Here is a 22,722-nt window from a genome sequence, read left to right as displayed (position 1 = left end):
ACAGAGGTCCTTCAAACCAGGTCAGCAAGTTCTGTTATTGTTACCTACCTCTGAAAATAAGCTCCTGGCAAAATGGAAGGGTCCATATACAGTGCTGAGAAAGCAGAGTGACACTGTCTACGAAATAGACATGCCTGAGCGGAGGAACAAAAAACAGACTTTTCACATTAATTTATTGAAAGAGTGGAAGACTCGAGATCCCCCCCCCCTAGCCCACAGTTTTATGTTCGGGCTGTGCCGGAGGAAGATGAGGAGGGTGAGTTTACTCCAGCAAAGCCTTCAGCCACACAAATTGACTTGTCCTATCTCCCTCCTATACAGCAGCAGGAGCTTGAAGCCATCATCTCCCCTGACCTCTTTAAGGAGAAGCCAGGCACCACAGATCTGGTGTACCATGACATTCAGCTGACAGACAGCACCCCCATCAGGCAGAGGATGTACCGCATCCCGGAGAGGATGGTGCCAGTTCTATTAGAGGAGATTGAGACCATGCTTGAACTGGGAGTGATAGAGCCATCCACCAGTGAGTGGAGCAATCCTGTTGTACTGGTCATCAAGAAGGACGGGAGCATTCGCTTTTGCATCGACTTCAGGAGGGTAAATGCACAGTCAAAATTTGATGCCTTTCCTTTGCCCAGGTTAGATGATCTGATAGAGCGGGTTGGCCAGTCCCAGTTCATCAGTACCCTGGACTTGTGTAAGGGGTACTGGCAAGTGCCTCTCGCGGATGCTGCCAAGCCCCTCACCGCCTTCAGGACCCCCCATGGACTGTGGCAGTTCACAAAGATGCCTTTTGGCCTCCATGGGGCTCCTGCGACGTTTCAAAGACTGATGAACCAGGTGTTGGCAGGTATGGAGTCATTTTCTGGAGCATACCTTGATGATGTTATCATTTTCAGCAACTCATGGCAGGAACACCTGGGGCATCTAAAAGCCGTTCTTGGCCGAATCAAGCAAGCTGGCCTGACGATAAACCCAAAGAAATGTTCTTTGGCCAGGCGGGAGCTGCAGTACCTGGGGCATGTCCTGGGCAATGGGGTGATCCGGCCAGTCAAGGACAAGGTGGAGGCGGTGCAAGCAGCTGAGAGACCAACCACCAGGAAGCAGGTCCGTTCCTTCCTGGGCTTGGTGGGCTGGTATCATCGGTTCATCCGGAACTTCTCAGCCCGGGCAGCCCCTCTTTCTGACCTCACTAGTGCCAGCAAGACCAAGTGGACCTGGGAAAAGGAGCAGGAGAAGGCGTTCCAGGATCTCAAGGAGGCCCTGTGTCGCAAGCCGGTTCTCCAGAGTCCAAACTTCAGTCTACCGTTCACTGTCCAGACTGACGCATCTCACAGAGGAATTGGAGGAGTGCTTCTGCAAGGCGAGGGCGAGGACAAGCAACCGGTGGCTTTTGTGAGCAGGAAGCTATTCCCACGAGAGACCCGCTACTCCACAGTGGAGCTGGAGTGTTTGGCCATCAAGTGGGTGATCGACTCCTTCAAGTACTATCTCCTGGGAAGGGAGTTCACCTTGGAAACGGACCACAGGGCGCTCCAGTGGCTGGAGTCGATGAAAGACACAAACAGTCGCATCACTAGATGGTTCCTGTCACTCCAACCATACAGGTTCAACATCTGCTACATTCCAGGGAGACAGAACTCTGTAGCGGATTTTCTGTCCCGGAGAGAAGAGGGCCAGCCTTCCGAAGGGGGAGGAAATGTGAGGGATTGTCCATCTTCCCTCACTGATCAGGTGTGATTGCCTGGGTTACTCCATGGAGGCATGCCCATGTGAGTGCAGTCCAGGTGCTGTTCATCTCCCCTGATTGGACTGAGCCAAGTGGCCTCATGGGAGGGGAGGTTGGGCTGGGGAAAATGTATTGTAGTGGGTAATTAATGTAACTTAAAGGGGTAGTTTTTAGTGTACATATGAGTTTGGAAACTGTAATGTGTTTTGTTAATAATAAATAGGCATATTTTGTATATAAATTGTAATATATTGTAAGTAATTCTGCTGCACTGCTCCTTGAATTCTACCTGTCAATGGGGCATAGTGGTTTAAGCTCACCTATATATTGGGTGTGAGGGGATTTTGAGGGGGCCTGTTCTGTGTGCTGGGGAAATGCTGTCGGACTGCTTCGTGATGTGCTGGTGAATAAATATGAAGATCTGCATCCTCTGCAAGTTTCACCTTATTCTTTTCCACCATCTCAGCTGCAATAGCCATCCCGGGCAAGTAAGAGCCTCTTTTACCACCTGAATCTTACAGACTGTGTATGTTTCAATTATGATGGAAAATAAATTAATCAAAAAGAGTATTAATACTAAATATGTAAAATAGTTTAAAAGTGTTTGTCATGTTCTAAAAGTGAAACTTTTATTGAAATGTGATGAGAGTTGAGGAGCTGTGTGGATTTGTAGTTTTCTGTTTTGCTCCCAACAACAGATAACAGTCTGTGTCACTAAATTGACCACCAACCTGAATGTGTTTGTGGGAACATGAATGTTTTGAGTCTTTGTGCATGATGTGAGGCAGATTTAGTGGATCTGCCGTCAGCTTTAAAGCTCGTGTCCGGAGTTTCCGTTTGTTTTCAATTTACGTATCACTGTTTAACAAAGCTTAAATGTGTTAGTCTAGTTCGATACTATAATATAATGTTAGAATGACGCGATATGAAAATTTATTCCTGAGCTCCGCCTTCCTCTCATAGACCCCCATGTTATTCCCAGAGCCTTAGAGATAGTAAGAGTTGTGACACTCCCATAGGGTGCCGTTGTACGCTTTCTTTCGGTCTACTTCCGGGTTGTGGAGGCTTGTTTAGTTCCAAGCATCGCTTCGACAGTGATCGCCACGGTTCATTTGCACTGCAGGTTGTTGAGTATATGTGGAGGTACACACGTGGACAAAATTGTTGGTACCCCTCAGTTAAAGAAGGAAAAACCCACAATTCTCACTGAAATCACTTGAAACTCACAAAAGTAACAATAAATAAAAATTTATTGAAAATTAAATAATCAAAATCAGCCATCACTTTTGAATTGTTGATTAACATAATTATTTTAAAAAACAAACTAATGAAATAGGGCTGGACAAAAATGATGGTACCCATAACTTAATATTTTGTTGCACAACCTTTTGAGGCAATCACTGCAATTAAACGATTTCTGTATTTGTCAATGAGCGTTCTGCAGCTGTCAACAGGTATTTTGGCCCACTCCTCATGAGCAAACAGCTCCAGTTGTCTCAGGTTTGATGGGTGTCTTCTCCAAATGGCATGTTTCAGCTCCTTCCACATATGTTCAATGGGATTCAGATCTGGGCTCATAGAAGGCCACTTTAGAATAGTCCAACGCTTTTCTCTCAGCCATTCTTGGGTGTTTTTGGCTGTGTGTTTTGGATCGTTGTCCTGTTGGAAGACCCATGACCTGCGACTGAGACCAAGCTTTCTGACACTAGGCAGCACATTTCTCTCCAGAATGCCTTGATAGTCTTCAGATTTCATCGTACCTTGCACACTTTCAAGACACCCTGTGCCAGATGCAGCAAAGCAGCCCCAAAACATTACTGAGCCTCCTCCATGTTTCACCGTAGGGACAGTGTTCTTTTCTTCGTATGCTTGGTTTTTGAGTCTATGAACATAGAGTTGATGTGCCTTACCAAAAAGCTCCAGTTTGGTCTCATCTGTCCAAAGGACATTCTCCCAGAAGCTTTGTGGCTTGTCAACATGCATTTTTGCAAATTCCAGTCTGGCTTTTTTATGAGTTTTTTTCAGCAGTGGTGTCCTCCTTGGTCGTCTCCCATGAAGTCCACTTTGGCTCAAACAACCACGAATGGTGCGATCTGACACTGATGTACCTTGGCCTTGGAGTTCACCTTTAATTTCTTTGGAGGTTGCTCTGGGCTCTTTGGATACAATTCCAACGATCCGTCTCTTCAATTTGTCATCAATTTTCCTCTTGCGGCCACGTCCAGGGAGGTTGGCTACTGTCCCATGGGTCTTGAACTTCTGAATAATATGAGCCACTGTTGTCACAGGAACTTCAAGCTGTTTAGAGATGGTCTTATAGCCTTTACCTTAAAGATGTTTGTCTATCATTTTTTTTCGGATGTCCTGGGACAATTCTCTCCTTCGCTTTCTGTTGTCCATGTTCAGTGTGGTACACACCTTTTCACCAAACAGCAGGGTGACTACTTGTCTCCCTTTAAATAGGCAGACTGACTGATTATGAGTTTGGAAACACCTGTGATGTCAATTAAATGACACACCTGAGTTAATCATGTCACTCTGGTCAAATAGTTTTCAATCTTTTATAGAGGTACCATCATTTTTGTCCAGGCCTGTTTCATTAGTTTGTTTTTTTAAATAATTATGTTAATCAACAATTCAAAAGTAATGGCTGTTTTTGATTATTTAATTTTCAATAAATTTTTATTTATTGTTACTTTTGTGAGTTTCAAGTGATTTCAGTGAGAATTGTGGGTTTTTCCTTCTTTAACTGAGGGGTACCAACAATTTTGTCCACGTGTGTAAGTTGATGAAATGCCTACCTCTTTTGAATTGTCAACTGCCTATATTTTATCAGAGGCTCTTTATGATGCATATGCTGAGCTTTATTTGTATTTGTGCAGTGTAATTATATATATTTTTTATCTTGGTAGACGACCGAATTTCTGCTACTTTTTTTAGCTCGACTCTGCTGTTAGCTGTGAAGTTATCTCCAGGGATATATTGACGGATTAATTGTTGATGAGTCGCTACCTCTTTTTAATTTTAACGTCTTTATATTATATCAGAAGCCCTTTGTGGTGCATACATTTATCTGTATTTGTGAGTATTGGCAGATGACCGACTTTCAGGCATTGCCTTGTGCTTGTTAGCTCTTCTTTGAAAGCTACCTAGCTACATCGCTACCTCTTTTTAATTGTCAAGACTACGTCCTTTATATGAGACCCTTTATAATGCATAAACTTATACTTGTAAGTATTTAACAAATATATTTATTAATATCTATCGTATCTATCTATCCACCAGTATCCCGAGAGCCCTCACTGAAGACACGAAGACCCTCATTGTTTCTCCCATTGTCAATAAAACATACTATTTCATTCATCAAAGCATAATGAGTTGTTATTCTTGAATATATATTTTGTGCATGTCTTAAAATGGTTATAGTGAGTCAACTCCTGCCTCATCAGAAGTGGCTGGACACTATCTGCTGAATGGACTGTTGTTACTCTGCTTTTCAATAACTCCCAGACTACGGGTAAGTGAATCAGAGAAATATAGACATTGTCTGGAAATACAATAATCCAGCTGGGCAAAAATTAACATCTTCAATCATCTTACATTTCTGTGTAAAAGTCGATTTTCCATGCTAACACGAATGTGAAACATTCCCTCCAAAACCGCAAAAGTGTCTTTAATATGTCACCTTACGGCTCAAAATTTAAAACTGACATTTACATACATACTCCAATGAATTAATAATCAAACAAGTACTTGGAGGTGTGATTTTATTCCTTTTTTACCGTGAAATCGCCGCTCTCAGTCCCATAGAAGGAAATGACAGCGCTGCCTGTTTGGAACTAGTCAGGCTTACATGAACCACGTGACCGCCCCGCTGCGAGAGCATGAGTGTCGCAACTCTTACTATCTCTAAGGCTCTGGTTATTCCAAAAAGCTTCAGCTTTGTCATGCTGTCAATCAACGGTTACGAGCACAACAAGCAAGCCCATGCAGAGGTGGGCGAGCTACGCACTACGCAACCGCGCGCACATTTGTTTTGCTTGTGGAGGAGAGAGCATCAGGGATCAGCAACTTCCAGAAAAGTTACCAATCCCACGGCTTGTCAGGCCAAGAGACTGCAGGACGTTTTTTGGCTCGGGGTGCTCGCGTCGCTCCCCGACCACGGCCTCCATAGCCCGCCTGACGGCTTCGTTTAGATGCCCGACCTCTGGAGGAAGATGTTGGGGCGTCTGGGACATACTCTTCGTCAGAGGAGTCATGCAATTCTGAACTCTAGATAGAAATAAATAAACAATGTAACACATATACACGCGTAAATGCACTAAGTTTGATAAACAACGTCATCGAGAGGGATACACGAGTGTAATCACATATTGAAACTTTACTCGTTCGTCCTAGCAGATTCATGTTATTTTGGTATTAGGACAAGTTAGACTCAATACAGCATTCTAACGTAATTCCTTTATTATTTACTAAATGTACTAAATGTAGAAGAGGGGAAAACAGCAAAACAGGCAAGATGCTGCAGCACTCCAGGCACTTCTCTCATGTACTGCACGCGTGCACAAATAAAGGGGCGAAATCAGAGGGAGGGACCAACAGTGTTCTGGGAGACGCTGCGATTCAAACTCCGGACACGAGCTTTAAATCCAGAGCATGAAAGCACACAGCAGCTTGTTGGTCAGTCAGCCGCAGCAGCCTTATCTGTGGGCCGCTAACAGGGGCTGATGGGAGTGTGTGCTCATAGTAGCAGCAGTAGTAGAAGGCTGGATGCAGTGTGTGTTTGCAGCCACTAGAGGGCAGCAGTGTAACACTGATAATCCTGATGCAGCAGCAGCATCACATGCAGACACTTCTTTATGGACACATGTTGACATGAGACGGCTGGAATGAAAGACATTAATAACAGATGAGGAAAGTGAAATATTGTGGAACTGCAGCAGAATATTCAGATGATTTAAATATATGAAGAACAACAAACATGTTAAATGGATATGATGAATTATCAGAGATGGAAAAAGTCCTAATTTAAGATAAATTAATATATGCTGAGAGATTGCATTATTTGTGGTTTTAAAACAGGTAAAGACATAAGAAAATATGTTTCACAGTTCACTTAGGCACCATCAGACTGCAGTCAAATTTCTTGAAATAAACACCTTAAAGCAAAACAAAAATAAAATATAAATTCAGTATTTCGATAAAGAAATCAACAGCAAGTAGGGAAAATCTAAATGCTCCTTTACTCGAACATCTAGACCTCCTCATCAAAACAAATTATTATTTCAATTAACTCTATTGCTATTGTGAGAGAATGCAAGAAAATCTGACAATTTTGATTTTCAGTAAAAATAAATTTACACATCCAAGTAATTATCTGAATTTATTTGAAACTCGAGATGAAAAGTTGAAAAAAATAACAAATATGTCTGACTGTGAATGTTTTTCTTATTTTGGAGCATAAATGAATCAAATATATCAATAATGAATCTGTACAATAGTTTAAAAGTGTTTGTGGTTTTGTTAAAAGTGAAACTATTGTTGAAATCTGATGAGAGTTGAGGAGCTGTGTGGATTTGTAGTTTTCTGTTTTGCTCCCAACAACAGATAACAGTCTGTGTCACTAAATTGACCACCAACCTGAATGTGTTTGTGGGAACATGAATGTTTTGAGTCTTTGTGCATGATGTGAAGCAGATTTAGTGGATCTGCCGTCAGCTTTAAATCCAGAGCATGAAAGCACACAGCAGCTTGAGCTGAGCTGTCAGTCAGCAGCAGCAGCCTTATCTGTGGGCCGCTAACAGGGGCTGATGGGAGCTTTGAGGAGCTGTTAGAAAGCACGTGGCCTGCTCTGCTCTCACAGCTCGTCCTTGTTTGGCCTCAGCTGCATCACAGCTCCACTTGTGCTCAGCTTCTCCAGAGGAAACACCACTGCACAAGATGCTTCTCCTCCCAGCTGCTGCTCTGTGCTGTCTGTGTTCAGGTGAGTGTTTCCAGCCAATCAGGAGGCCAAAAAGTCCACCTGGAACAAACGCTGTCACACTGACCTTCATCTACCTGTGTGTGTCTCTGCAGCGCTGGTTGCCATGGCAGCACAGCTGATTCAGGACGATCTGACTTTGACCAGGAGAGTCGGAGAATCAGCCTCCTTCAGCTGTACACAAACTGATCAATGTGGAGCTTATGTTTTCTGGTTCCAGAAGAAAGAAACAGAAACATTCAGAGTGATTCTTGATATTCATAGGAGGGATGGCCAGATATCTTCAGGTTACAATCATCCTCAGAAAGATGATTTCTCAGCTGTGAAGAAACCGAATGGCGTTGAGTTGAAGATAGAGAAAGTTAAACTCCAACATTCAGCCACCTACTACTGCTACTGTGGGAAGAAAGACTCCCACAGTGATGGATTGTGGCTGCAGCCTGTACAAAAACCTCCAGATCAACAAACAGTGTTTGTGACATGAAGACAGCAGTAAACTACAGCCCAGGATCACAGAGTTTATTACACATTTCAGCAACTTCCAACTCAACAAAAGCAAGTCAGTTATCAAATATCAATTTAATTTAAATATCAATTTATTCAAAAAGGGAAAAAAAACTTGTAAAAAGTGAACTTGAATGTTAATGATGAGGAAATATGTAAAAACAAACACAACATAAATAAATGGTTCAAAATAAATATAATTTCTGAGTGATATTTTTAAACGTGGACTGTACTTCATTAGAGAGATTCTGAGCTGGATGAGAGTGAAGCTGAGACAGAATCTGTTCAGAGAACTACAGTCCACTGTTACACCATCACTTCATTATTTATTATTTGCATATTTTCATCTCTAGAAGCATCTTTAAGAAATTAAATATGTTCTAAAGTGTGTAGATCTGATTTTGATGTGTCGGTGGGTTGGACTGGTTCATCTCAGCTCAAACATTCAGCAGCAGGTTTTGTACGACCATTTTTCACTGTGGGAGGAAACTGGGTCTATACCTTTGGCTCTGGAACTAAACTGTATGTAACAGGTAAGAAGAAACATTTCTTTTCTTCTGCTGTTTTATTGTGAAGCTGAAAATGTGTTTCAAGTCACTTTGTGCTGTTTCAGGCTTTCCATGTTAGTTTTTCCATCATTAGTGGAGGATTCATCTGCAGCCACTGTTCCATCAGAAAAGCTCAATAATGTGTGAAAACATGTTGAAATGTGACTGAACAACTAAAGTTATTCTTTATTTCTGCAAATATCAGTGAGCTTACAAATATTCAGTGTTTTTATTTCTTTAGTCTTTGATTCTGTGGCGTCTCTTGGTTTGTGAACAGAAGAAGAAAAGTGATGTTAAACACAATTTAATATTTAGGAATAAATGTCTCTGGATTGTGGAGAATAATTAATAAATATTATCAATTGATTTCATTGATATCAATTGTCACTGATTTTTATTTTTCGTAGGATGGCATGTGTGTGTTTGAGCTGATCACACATCAATACATAAATAAGTAAATGTGAATGTCATCAGTATTTTAAAGAATAATATTTATATGTTCTGTGAGAATAACATACTAAAATTATATTTGATTTTGCTCTTTGTTCATATTTGACAGATTTTCTTCTTGTTTTGAGTTTGTTTAATTTTTATTTGTCTAAAAATGTAACTTATGAGAACATATTAATTTAAGAATACATTACATGCATTCCATAGAACATATCAATGTTTTTAATGATTAAATCAGAATTTATTATTTGCCGACAGTATTTTTTAGAAAAGTGCAAAAGAATATATAACTTATGTGTTTATTTGTTAAAAAAAACAATGTTAATTACTCTTTCTATGGTCTTTATCTTTTGTTTAAAAATATTTTAATACACAAAAGAAAACAGACACTGAATATGAAAATTCAATAAATAGAACTGAAGCAAAATTTCTTGATCGATTTTTTTTTTTATCATTTACATAACATAGAGAGAGAGAAAGAGATAATTGAATGGTAAACTGAAAAGATTTTTTGGAAATAAAACTTACATGAAGACAAAATATAAATGAAGCTCAAGTAGTTTTAAATTTAAGCAAATACATTTTGGGGAAACAGTAGGTTAAAAAATGATGATAGAAATGATCCTCTAATCAGAAATAATACGATTTTTGGTTGCATTATTTTACATCATATGCCAATTTGTACAGACAGAAAAATATCTGATGTTAATCTGTTATTCTGTCATGTGCAGTAAACCAATAATCCACCAGTAATCAATAATCTATCTATCTATCTATCTATCTATCTATCTATCTATCTATCTATCTATCTATCTATCTATCTATCTATCTATCTATCTATCTATCAGGTGAGCAGGTAGTGAAGCCCGTGGTGAGCGTGTACCCAGCAGCATCCAGAGTCCACCTGGAGGGGAGCAGCTCCCTGCTGTGTCTGGCCTCAGCCATGTTTCCTCCTCTGGTCCGCTTCTCCTGGAAGAAGGACGGCCAGCCGGTGAAGCTGTCCTCTACTGAGGCAGAGCAGCTGGAGATCAGAGAGCCGGGACGCAGCGCCTCCATCTTGCTGATCCATCAGCAACAGGACAGCACATATAAATACAGCTGCTACGTCCAGCACGAGGGGGGACCAGTGGAGGCCCAGACACAACAAGGTGATGAAGGCTGGATGACTGTGTTCAGCACTGATTCAGCTTCATGTGGAGACGCTGTCAAACACCACTCATGTTTCTCACTGCACATACAAACATTTCCCTCCTTCTCTGTTTCAGAGCTTCCAGCTCCAGCAGCCTCCTGTCCTCCAGAGAGAGAGCCAGCAGACCTGCCAGCTCTGCAGCAAGCTCACTGTAAGATCAGCTGCTGCCTCTCTGCATGGACAGCTGCAATGTTCTGCTGCACTCAGAGCTGCACATCCGTCTGTTCACTTTCATTTGGACTTGATAATGACCTGTCTGTCTGTCTGTCTGTCTGTCAGCCTCCTTCCAGGTGAATCTGCTCTGTCTGCTGTCCACAGTGCTGATAGTGAAGAGTCTGGTGTTCTGCTGTGGACTCTCTCTGCTGATGATCCTCACAAACAAGGGACCATCCACCAACTGCACACATGCTGACTGACTGTTTGCTGCTGGACTTTTCTCACCGTCACATCTCATCAATACGTCTCATTGATCTCTTTGATCAGTGATCAGAAATATCAGCTGTGACGTGTTGTTCTTGGCTGTAAAATGCTTTTCTTCACTCACATGTTTGATCGTCATCCTGTAAACACAGATATTCACAAATATATTTTCAGTTTAATTTCTGCAGGACAATCTCCTTTTTACATTTGAGTCTTATGTTTCTTTATGAAGTATAATGGAGAGTGCAACAGGTTTATGAAGAAACAATAAAATTACAATATTTGAGTTTGATAAACAGCTTTTAATGGATTTTATAGCAACTGATGACATGTTTGTTGTCATGTGGTGTTCGATACAGTATTAAAATGTTTCTCTTCTTTAAACTTTACTTTTAACTTTTTAATTGTGACATTTACAGACCAAATTCAACTGAATTATTTGCTGTCTTATACACATTTCAACATTTAACATCACTGTTCTTTCTTCTTGGTTTTATTTTTAATATATAATCAGAATGTTGAAGATTGTTCACATTTATTCAGAACAGCATTTTCAATAAAGTGAAGATCACATTGTTGTCTGTAGGTGTGGTATGTTGATCCCACAAATAAATCTAATTGTAGTTTGAAGTTACTGAGTCTCAGAAATACAAATATCAGCTCACAACTAAACAGGAAGATGAGTTCAACAGTTTGAGATAAAGATGAACACAGAGGTTTTCTGTGTGAACTAGCAGGTGTGGATGAAGCAGCAGGTTCAGATCTGTGTTCCCCATCATTCACTTTGTGTATTAATCACCTTTTAGAAGTGTGTCAGTGTGGATGTAAACCTCTACGCTGATGACACTGTTGTTTCCACACATGAACAAACAGCAGAGTGGACACAGTCACATCCATCTTTAATCACTAAAAGCTGTAAATCCTCCAAAATGTGAGCAGGACATGAGCTTCAGGTGGTGATTGGGCTCAGTTCAACTCTGTAGGTGGAGGTCTGAGTGGAAACAAGGCTGACAGAAACCAAGAAAGAACACAAACCACAGAGAAGGAGGGGAGCTGATGAGTGTTTCCAGCAGCAGATATGAATCTGTTCTCAGTGTTTTCAGACTGTTGACAGCCAATCAAACTTCTTTTCCTGTGTGGGTTTGTGCTCTGTGGCACCGTTAGCTGTGGCTTTTCACTTTAATAAGTTACCACTATCAACTCTGCTGAAAGAATCATTGCAGGAAGCATCTGTGTTCTTCATCCGTGAGAGAAACAGATCAAATCCTCAACTCAGAGCTGACAAATTCACCCTGAAGGTAGAAATAGAAGAAGAGGAGAAAAACCTGCTGCAGAAAATCTGTTGGTCATTAAAAATCAATAAATGATGAAAACAAACCACAGATGAACAAAGCAGAACATTTTAATACTGACACCAAGGAAAGTCACAAACATTTATTAATCAAAGAAGAAACAATGAACACATTATAAAAAAAGCAATATAGTTAATAATGTTTTTCATTGTTATATTTTAATACATATTTTTATTTCCAATAAAATATCTTGAATATTGAACTGATGTGTGTTAAACATCTTTCATCATCTTGAACATAAAATTTGTGTAAAACCAGTAATTTTTTAACTGCCAGAGTTTGAGAGACTGATGTTTTAGCAATTTCCAATTAAAATCAGATTTTCAGAAATTCAGAAAACCTCAATGGCAGTCAGAAAAAGAAAAGCTGCCATCTTGTCCCGATCAGGGAAACTGGGTCCTCTTCCTGGAACCAGGTCTGAGGGGAACTCACCAGAGATCACCTGGTGGTCGAGCCTTGGGGCCCCGTGGGGTCACAGTCTGAAAAAGTAACATGGGGCCGTCATCCAGTGGGTCCAACACTCACTAGACTGGAAACCAGGGTTGGGTTCTCTGTCTACCAGGCCATAAGGCAGGACCAAGAGTTTAGGTACATCGCCCCCTGGTGGCATAGACTGGTTGTGAGGATGTGGAAAGTCACCTCACTGTGTGGAAGGAACCTGAGCTGGTGGAGGAGGTGGAGTGTTTCATACTTGAACTCACCTTAAAGCACAGCAGGGTTCTAGAACCAAAATCCTGGAGAGTGAGTCCCCAGCTGAGTGCATCTTTGTTGGAGTTCTCTCCAGAAAGTGTTGCCTCTCTGCGGCTGTTTGCAGAGGGGAAAACTCTGACTGTTGTCTGTGCCTTTGCACTGAACAGCAGTTCAGAGTATTCGGCCTTCTTCGAGTCTCTGGGTGGTGTCCTGGAAGAGATAACACCTGGAGACTCCATAGTTCTCCTGGAGGTTTCAACACTCATGTGAGAACCGTGGAGGGGGTGGAGGAATGGCCTGCCCGATCTGAACCCAAGCAGTGCTTTGCAATTGGACTTCTGTGCTCGCCACAGACAGGCCATAATGAACATCATGCTGGAGCATAAGGTAGCTCCTAAGTGTACCTGGTACCAGAGCTAGACCGCAACTCCTTTATGTCGAAAGGAGGCAGGTGAGGTGGTTTGGACATCTGATTAGAATACCTCTGGGGAGACTTTCACATACGCCTGGTGGAGACCCTGGGGCAAACAGAACCCACTGGAGGAATTATGTATCTCTTCTCGGCTGGGAATGTTTTGGAATCCCCCAGGAAGAATTGGAAAGTGTTGCTAGGAGGAGGTACATCTGGAATGACCTGCTTCATCTGCTGCCTCCATGACTCAGACCTGGACAAGCAGAAGAAAATGAATGGATGGAGTGAAATCAACACATTCATCAATTTTCCATTATTCAAACTTCAACTGTGATCAAACTGCTGTTAGATCAGGCTTCAGTTTGTTTTCTTTTCTCATCCATCATCAGACATTTTTGATCTCTGTGTCCAGTGTTGCAGATTCAGAATCATTGCCATTAGAAATAAAACAGCTAACATTAAAAGCTCTTATTTTTCATGGTGCCTGAAGTATTTTCATTCAAGCCTCAAATGTCAATGTGAAAAAACTATTGAAAGTGTGCTGAACAATTCAAACAATGACAATAATCTTGGAAAGTATTTGATTTATCAATCTAAAAGTTCTAAAACACAAAATAATTCTAAGATAGATAGATAGATATTTCACTAATCCTGAGGGAAAGACCATGAGGATTTGAAATGACAACACCTAAACATAATTTTGCTTATGACACAGCCATCCAACATGTGAATTAAGAGATACATTCATTCATCAAGCACAAAGACAGTTTCTTGCCATTTTCGAGTCCCTGGTGTCGCGTCTGTTGACATTTTGATGCTTTAATTCTGCGGAGCCGGCTACTGGAAAAGGCTGACCGGAAGTGAGGAGACAAAATGCGGCACTACGAAGAATTAAATGTGGGCGGGGTGAAATAAGGTGAATATATTGCCCTGTGACAGACTGGTAACCTGTCCAGGGTGTCCCCTACCTTCACCCGAGTCAGCTGGGATAGACTCCAGCACCCCCCATGACCCTAGTGAGGATAAAGTGGTGAATAGAGAATGGATGGATTTTTTAAAACATCTCAAATTATGTAGTTTTAACAGAGGATCCTCACTCTCTGAACCTACACAATCAACACTGCACTATGGAAAAAAATCCATTTCCTCAGTAACAATTTTATCCACAAACTTAAAAAAAAATGAAACAAAAAGTGCAATTCAAAATGATTCAAGTACACAAAACGAACTTTTCTTCAGAATAGCTTATCAATAGGTAAATACTGAAAAACATTGTGCTTTGAAGAAAATTAAGCAGCACTTATTTCCATCTTAGGTGCAACACTGAGGTCACAGACCTGAGTTTGGAGGAATTAATGGGAGAACTGGGCATGTTTTTGCTCCTGACAAGAGTCTCAAAGTCTGGAGTTCTAGTCGACAAAGCAACTCTGAGGTCATGCTCAATGTCCAGTCTGTTTCTGTGCTTTGTCTTCAGCTGAACTACAGCTGAGAAGCCACACTCACAGAGAAAGGTGGTGCTGAATGGAAAGAGGATCTTTACTGCTCCAGTGGAAGGGAAGGATACTCGCTCATCACAAAAGCACCAGAAATGGGAGAGGCTTTCCTCCATGAATTTCTTTTTCAGTGTGCGGTCACATGGCAGCTCCACCAGCATACGCTCTTTGTTGCCTGGCAACGCAACGCTTTCCAAGTCAATTCCGAAGGGGTCGCGCATCCAATCATCCCTCCTTTTTTTGGGAAAGTAGTGATTAAACCGCGCTAGACGTTTATTCTGATGTGTCCTCATCGTTTTGGTCATTACATTTTTCCTCCCGTGTCCAGTTGCTGTCCCTCATGACAGGCAGTGAGGAACATGTCGAGCCGGTTTTAGAAACATGACTTGCCCACGAGGAGATCTTCTTTCTGAAAGCTTTGAATTTGTCATATTGTTCAAAAATGTTGTGCCCTCTCCCCTGGACAGACACATTTAATACATTTAACTGTTCAAACACATCAGCAAGATAAGCAACGTGTGCGAGCCACAACATCTTGGCACAGTTTTTGAAAACATCTGTTGTTCTTTGCACTCCGTTTAATGTAGTTTACCACTTGGATGACATCATTTAATGTTCCGTGAAGCACGGGTACCATATCCTTTGCTGCTAGCGCTCCCGATGCAAAAAAAACAGTGGTTCCATGTTGCATTTGGAGCTTCTCAAGTATTCTCCTCATGACCCCCGAGTTTTTTCCTGTCATGGAGGCACCATCAGTTGTGATACCGACGCACATGTCCCAGCTTAGGCCCACTGAACTCAAATACAAGTCCATGGAGCCGAAAATGTCTTCTGCAGTCGTAGTAGTAAGGAGCTGTCTTACGCAGAGAAATTGTTCATGTAAGTCCCCATCCCACATGTCTCACGTAAACAAGTAAAACAGCTTTGTTTGTGATGTCAGTAGATTGATCCATTTGTAAAGCAAAATGACCACTTGCCTGAATGCGAGCTGTGGTCTTATTGTGTCATTTGACAGAGGTATAGTTTTTTTTTTTCACTCAAGTTTTTATTTATTTTATATACTTACACAAACATAGAGAAACAGATACACAAACAACAACTGAACAATGCTTGGGTGGTAACAGATCATCTACATCGTCTTTCAGTCCTGCAATCGTAGTTTTCCCCTGGTTCTCCTCCAACGTTGGCATTTCGAGTCCTTTTCTGTCCACTTAGTCCATTTTTTGCCCATCCGTGCTTCCTGTAGTCTCAGTTTGTGAGTTAATTTCTCCATTATGTAGATTTCCTCAGTTATTTTCAACCATTGGTCTTTTGTTGGTGGTTCTGTTTTCGCCCAGTTTCTCGTTATGGCTTTTTACATGCCACTAGCAGTATTTTGATTAAATAGCTGTCATTTCCCATCACATTCTCTTCAGAGAAATTACAAAGATAAAGCACGCTGCAGCTCAAAGGGACCTTATAACCCATTATTTGTTGTAGTTCTTCACACACGCTTTCCCAAAACACAGTTATTTTTGGACATTTCCAAAAAACGTGTGATCTGCATCAAGCTCTCCACATTCTCGCCAACGTTCCAGATGCCGGTTTAACTGTTTATTCCTTATCTTTGGTGTAAGGAAGAAGCGTGCCAAATTTTTCCAGGAGAATTCCCTCCATGTCCGTGAACTGGTGGATGTGTGGTGAATCTTCCACATATTGAGCCAATCATCATCTGTAATTTCCATGTTAAGTTCCTTCTCCCAGTTATGTTTTATATAGTTAGTTGAATGTTTATCTTGTAGATTTAATGCTTGATATATTGCTGAAATTATCCTTATTAGTTTCCCTGTAAGCTTTGATTATAGTTTGTATCACACCGTTCACTTTTCTGGAAGGATCCACCTGGACTTCTATTCTGTAGTAATCTCTTCACTGAAGATATCTGTAGAAGTCATGCGTCGCCAGATCAAACATTCTTTTCAAGTTTTCGAAACTCTCCAGCTGCCCTTCATTTTCTAAAACACACCAAGCTGTCATCCCTTTTGCTGTCCATTGTTTAAATCGTTGGTTGTATCGGGGTGGTTTAAGTTGCTTTCATAAGCAACCCATTTTAATCTGTTGGATTCAGTGAGACATTTGTTGGACTTTCATATTCTAAACCATAAGTCTAGTGTATAACCTGTTATTGGATCCATATTTTTCCTGAATTTTCTGTACATCTCCTTATCTCCAATTATGTTTTGAATTGGTTGTTAGTTTATTTCTTTCTCAATATCTTTCCACTTCGCCTCGTAGTCTGGTTCGCACCAACAATAAAGAGGTCTCAGTTGAGCTGCATAAAAGTATTCTTTTAATCTTGGCAGAGCCATTCCACCTCTATCTGGGCAGTTGGAGGGTTTCATATCTTATTCTGGGTCTTTTGCCACCCCAAATAAATCTAGAAATGATTTTGGCCCACATTATGAATTGACTTTGAGGAACTTCCACAGGTAGTGACTGGAACAGGTACAAACATCTGGGCAACATATTCATTTTTATTATCTCAATTCTTGAGTTGAAGTCTAGTGGTAAAGTGGACCATCTTTCTATGTCTTTTCGATTTCGTGTTCCGTAATTTTCCTCATAAAGTTTTGATGGGTCTTGAGTGATTGTCACACCCAAATATTTAATAGATTTAAGGTTCCAATTAAATTTGTGAGTTTCCTGGATTGCCTTTGTTGGATTATCGTTAATTGTGAGGATTTCTGTCTTGGAGATAATAATTTTGTATCCTGATAAATGGCCATATGATTCCAGAAGCTTCATCAGTGCTGGAAGTGCCATGTTTGGTTGTCCGAGGAAGGCTATTACGTCTTCGGCAAACGGTCCAATTTTGTGTTCTACATCCTTTATTGTGACCCCCTTTATGTCTTTGTTTTGCCGAAATGCCTGCGCCAAAGGTTCAATGAAAATAGCAAAGAGGGTTGGTGATAAGCAGGATCCCTGTATTGTAGATCGTTGCAACCTAATTTTATCAGTCAGATTTCCATTTATTTTAATTCTGGCTGAGGGTTCTTTGTATATTGTTTTTATTAACTGTACTGATTTCACGTTAAATCCTAGTCGTTCTATTACTTTATAGAAAATTAAATATGTTCTCCGAATGTTGTCTTGAGTTTGGCGACCTTTTATGAAGCCTGATTGGTCTTCATCGATGAGATTTGATAGAAAGGAATTTAATCTTTTGGAAATAATAGATGTATATATTTTGTAGTCAGTGTTTAATATTGAAATTGGCCTATAGTTTGCACATTCTTCTTTATTTTTCCTTAGTTTTGGAATAACAGATTATTGCTTCTGCCCATGTTGGTGGAATTTTGTTTTCTTTAAGAGTCCAGTTGAAAGATGTTTGGAGTACTGGTATCAGCTCTGCCCCTTAAGCTTCACGGGCCCGTATTCGGGCCGAAAATGGCCGGCTGAAGTTTAACGGCAAAAGCATTTTTAGCTTCAAACGGGACGATAGAAACACTATACATCCATGGAAAGCTTAGATTCTCATGAATCCGCCGGTATAAACCACTTTCAGATGTGATTACCACAGCGGGTAATATAAACACATTTCTAAAACAAACAACAAAAGTTTAAAGGGACACATAAAGGGCATAACTTACGTTTCGATGGTCTTTTACCGGTCAACGATGAAAATAATCCACAAAAACCGGCCATAATCCAAGAGTAGTCATCCAGACAATACTAGCAAGTATCATATTTTGTCCAAAACATGTCGAGAAATAAGTAAATAATCCACAAATAGCTCGGCTCCGTGCGCGTCCACGTGGCGCATGGTGGCGCTGCCCGTTCCATAATTCACTGCATTTTCATCCATAATTTTATGAAGCTTTCTGTTATCCTCACGATCTCGGTCAGAAAATGGCGACTGAACCCTCTGCTTTCGATCCCAACCGCATTTCAACCAATCAAGTGACTCATCGCTGCCTCCGAACCCGGAACAGCCAGCCGTTGCCGAGACCGATGGATCTGGTGACTCTCATCTATTCACTAAATTCTGAGCAAAATGACGCCGGAGGAAACGTTTGACTGACAGGGCATGTAGCCAATGAGCTTGCTGAATAGCCGAGAGGCGGGTTTTAGCGGCCCAGTGTGACTTTTCACACCTCCGGCTCTCCTGCTGCAGCTGCTTTTCTCTGTCTCCGTCTGAGCCTCTGATTCAGATCAAGATCCACACTGAAGCTTATCTTAAGTGATTTTTTTTAGTTCTTTATGAGTTTTTGGAGTGAAAATAGTGTGGAAAAGGGCTAATAAACGACCATATACCATTTTTTTCACAGGGTGTACATAGGGTGTCCAAAATTGACATAATTGGGCATATTTGTACAAAAACATGTGTGAAACACTCATTTCTTGTAGTTTTGCTCTGAAATTTTGTCCTGAACTATGTAAGACCCCAGGCTGTTGCCTTGTTGTGTTTCAAGCTCTCACAGTGCTGCCACACTAATTTTCAGGTGTTTTATTAGGGAAAAAATTTAGGTGTGAATAAAATTCCTCCAAATTCAGTGTGTTCCAACATAAATAACTCTGTGCCAGTAGCACCTAGAGTAATTCTGACTGCACTGGGTGACAATGCAGGTTGTCAGCTTTCAAAGGAGACCCCAACCATGCCTGTACTCCAAACAGTTCAAGAACAGCATTCAATTTACTTTCTGTACATCTTCAGTGGAAATTTCAGGGGAAAATTGACCGCAGCTTAAAGGGTTAAAACTTTTGTATCATTCTTTTTTTTCAATTTGCCAAATTGAAAATGTATTCATAGAAAAAAATGCTTTGAAATGTCTCCATATCAAATCTGAATCAGTACTTTGCCTGAAAACTATTCAAAAAATTATGTAATACAAGGAATGCAGCCAACTTGGACAACATCTGGTATCACCAAGTGCAATGAAGACACCAATATACATTAAAAAGGTGCATATATGAAAAAGAACTTGATGTTTAAAAAAAATGTAAAACCTTTTGACACTTGTAGGAATAAGGCACATAAAAAGCCAGCCTGACAACAGTTACAACTAAATTCAGCAAGCTCAAAGAGAAGAATCAAAACACAGGCGTTAGAAAACATTTTTAAAAAACTCATAAAATGATCAGCTCAAACATTGACTACAGGCCAGCGTTGTGTACCATGGCAGCAGTGTTCATGGTGCTCTGGCCATAAGCTCTCCATCTTTGCTTTCAAAGCTTGGGCTGTGAACAACGTTGACAACGGCCACGTTGAACGTGCCGGGGTTGTAATCATAATGACTGACACCTGGTGGCATGGACCGGCCGGTCACCTGGGGCCTGTAGGGCACAGGGGCCTGCGGTGATGTAGAGGACCAGGGGGGAGATCCGGGAGATCCGGCAGCAGAGCCCATGGCAGCCAGATAGAAGGCCAGGTTCTGTGGAGTCGTCTTCTTGAAGGCCGCCTCCATCATGTGCTGGTTGTAATGCTCCCTGAGCGGAGGGTGCGCCTCTCCCTGATATGGTGGCATATGAGAGGCCATGTTGGAGTACATGCTTTCCTTGTTGACAGAAAAGCGCTCTGACACCCAGGTGGTGTCCTTTTGGTGTCTCCTCAGCTTCATCCTTCGTTTCTGAAACTAAGTCATCACCTGTTTGTAGGTCAGGCCTGTCAGCTCGGCCAGGCTCTTCCTCTCAGACGGGGTGAGGTACCTCTGCACACTGAAACGCTGGATGAGGGTGTTCACCTGACTCTCTGAGAAGCGTGTCCGGACCTTTCCTTTAGGATTGTTTACGCCGGCTGCACCTTGCTTCTTTGGGTCAGTTAAAGGTGGTGCAGAGGTGTCGTTGTTGGTGCCCTCGCCTTCAGTGGTGGCCAACACTTTTGACTCCTCTCTCAGGGAGCTGGAGATGGTTCTGTTGGCATCGGGGCTCTTTCTGCTGACCTCCTCAAGAAGGTCTTTCTTGACCCATGTAGCAGGGTCTGCCAGGGGGAGGCTCCCCTCCTTGCTGCTGCTGCTGGAGCTCCAGGAGTCTGGTGAAGTGCGCCGCGCCTCGGTATTGCTAATGGTGTCGCTCCTGAGCCGTCCTACCTCGTTCTCCCGGGCTTTGTATGCAGCCTGCTGGGGTCCGGCCAGCAGCAGGCGGTCTGTCTGGGACTCACCGAAATACACAACCCCGGAGCCCTGGTAGTGGCAGTGACCGTTAACGGCATTCTGCTCCGGGGTGGGAGGCGGAGACTCGTCCTCGGTGTTGATGGTGTTGGCGGCGGAGCAGTAGGCCGGTGGTACCCCGGCGTTGTAGTTGCTCAGGTTGCTGAATGTGCCTTCACCCCAGCGGGTCAGGTTGCCGTGGTTCTGCTCGGGCCCAGACGGGTGCATTATGCCTTACACGTAGGCATGATAAGGAGGGTTGTAGTTGTAGCTTATCTGTGTCTTCCAGTCTGCCATGGCTCAGGTGGGTTCACCACAACGCCATGAAACTACACTCAGAAACAGTTCAAAAACACCGGGCAGCCTCACAGCCGCTGTTTTTAAGGGCGTGTGTGGGTGTGGACAGGATGGAGGTGGGAGTCCCCATCTCAATAGTATGTTGTTTTTTTATTGCAAAAAAAAATAAACTGACAAACTTTCGATGAGGACTATATACAAGCAAAGCACCAGGGGGCGTCAGAGAACAGTTAAAATAATAGTACATTTCAAAATTTCAAACAAAAAGGAAGACTGTACGTCTTGTGTTTGGAGCATCTGTATTAAAGTAACAAAAGTTGTGCAGTCTGGTAGCTGATGATCCTTGCAGTGTTCCAGTCTTTTAGTGTTTTCAGGGAACTGTAGTATATTTTGAATTCATTAATGAAACAGGGGAAAGAGGGCGTACTCCCTCTCCATTTACAACAGTGAATATGGTATTTGGCTTGAAGTATGATAATATTGATAACATTTGATGAAGAAGAGTCCAAATTGTCCATGTATAACAAAATGTGAGACATTTTGAATGGGGGAATATGAAGTTTTAAATTGATCCAATTATGTATGTCTTTCCAAACTTCCTTTGAATAGCAGCATTCAAAAAATAGATGGCAAATAGTTTCAATCTCTCAGTTACAAAAAGCACAAGGGTCAACATCAAATTTAAACCTTTTTTCAAGAAACTGGCCCAAAGGATGAAAGTAATTAATTATTTTAAAGTGGGTCTCCTTCACTTTTGGAGAAATTGGCCATTTAACAAATGTGGAATGAGCCTTAATCATTACTGACTGATCATCTGAATAATCCAATTTCCTGAAAGAAGGTCTGCTGTAGCCATAGTAAATTTCCTGCCTCAACTTTTCATTGATAAACTTATTTTTACACTTATAATCCATCAAGTCACAGTCATTTATTTTTAACTTGGGTAATGAAAGAGTACAGAAGTGTATTTTGGATTAATTGCATCAATGACTGTGGGATTGATCCACAAACCTTATCAAAAACCTTTCTTTCACATTATAAGTTATATTTCTGTACAAAGGATGTGAAATTCAAAAATTTACCGTTTTTTCTAGTAAATCATTTACAAAAATCCTTTTTTCATCAAACCAATCCTGTATAAATATTGATTTTTTACCATCTAAAATAGTTCTGTTGTTCCACAGAGTTGAGTTGTGAGGTGAAAAGTTATGACTGAATATCAATTTCCAAAATTGCAGTATTTGTTTGTGGAACTTAGATAGTTTTACTGGAATTTAAGTAATCTCGAAATCACAGCATAGCAGAAATTCTATCCCTTTTTTAAATAGAGCATTAGGAGTCTTTTTGCTTTAAAACAGATTGTAACTATTTGATTTTAAAGGTGCCCACCATGGCTTCAAAATCTAGAGCATTAATTCCACCCTAATTCTTAACCAGCTGTGATGTTTTAACATAGTGTGTTTGAGTTTTCCAGAGAAACTGAAAAATTATAGAGTTGGCCTTTGTTATACTTTGCGCTGAAACGAACATGGA

At 41.3% G+C, this 22,722-nt stretch overlaps 1 pseudogene; it reads right to left on the bottom strand.

Moving 5' to 3' along the window:
- Window positions 1-19,900: 19,900 nt before the first annotated feature.
- Window positions 19,901-21,320, bottom strand: LOC110968725 (uncharacterized; annotated as a pseudogene).
- Window positions 21,321-22,722: the final 1,402 nt, after the last annotated feature.

Source organism: Acanthochromis polyacanthus, chromosome 9 (assembly GCF_021347895.1).
Source record: "Acanthochromis polyacanthus isolate Apoly-LR-REF ecotype Palm Island chromosome 9, KAUST_Apoly_ChrSc, whole genome shotgun sequence".
Classification (NCBI taxonomy): domain Eukaryota; kingdom Metazoa; phylum Chordata; class Actinopteri; family Pomacentridae; genus Acanthochromis; species Acanthochromis polyacanthus.
The sequence above is the reverse complement of the archived record's forward strand: the minus strand, read 5'-3'. Positions and strand labels throughout refer to the sequence as shown.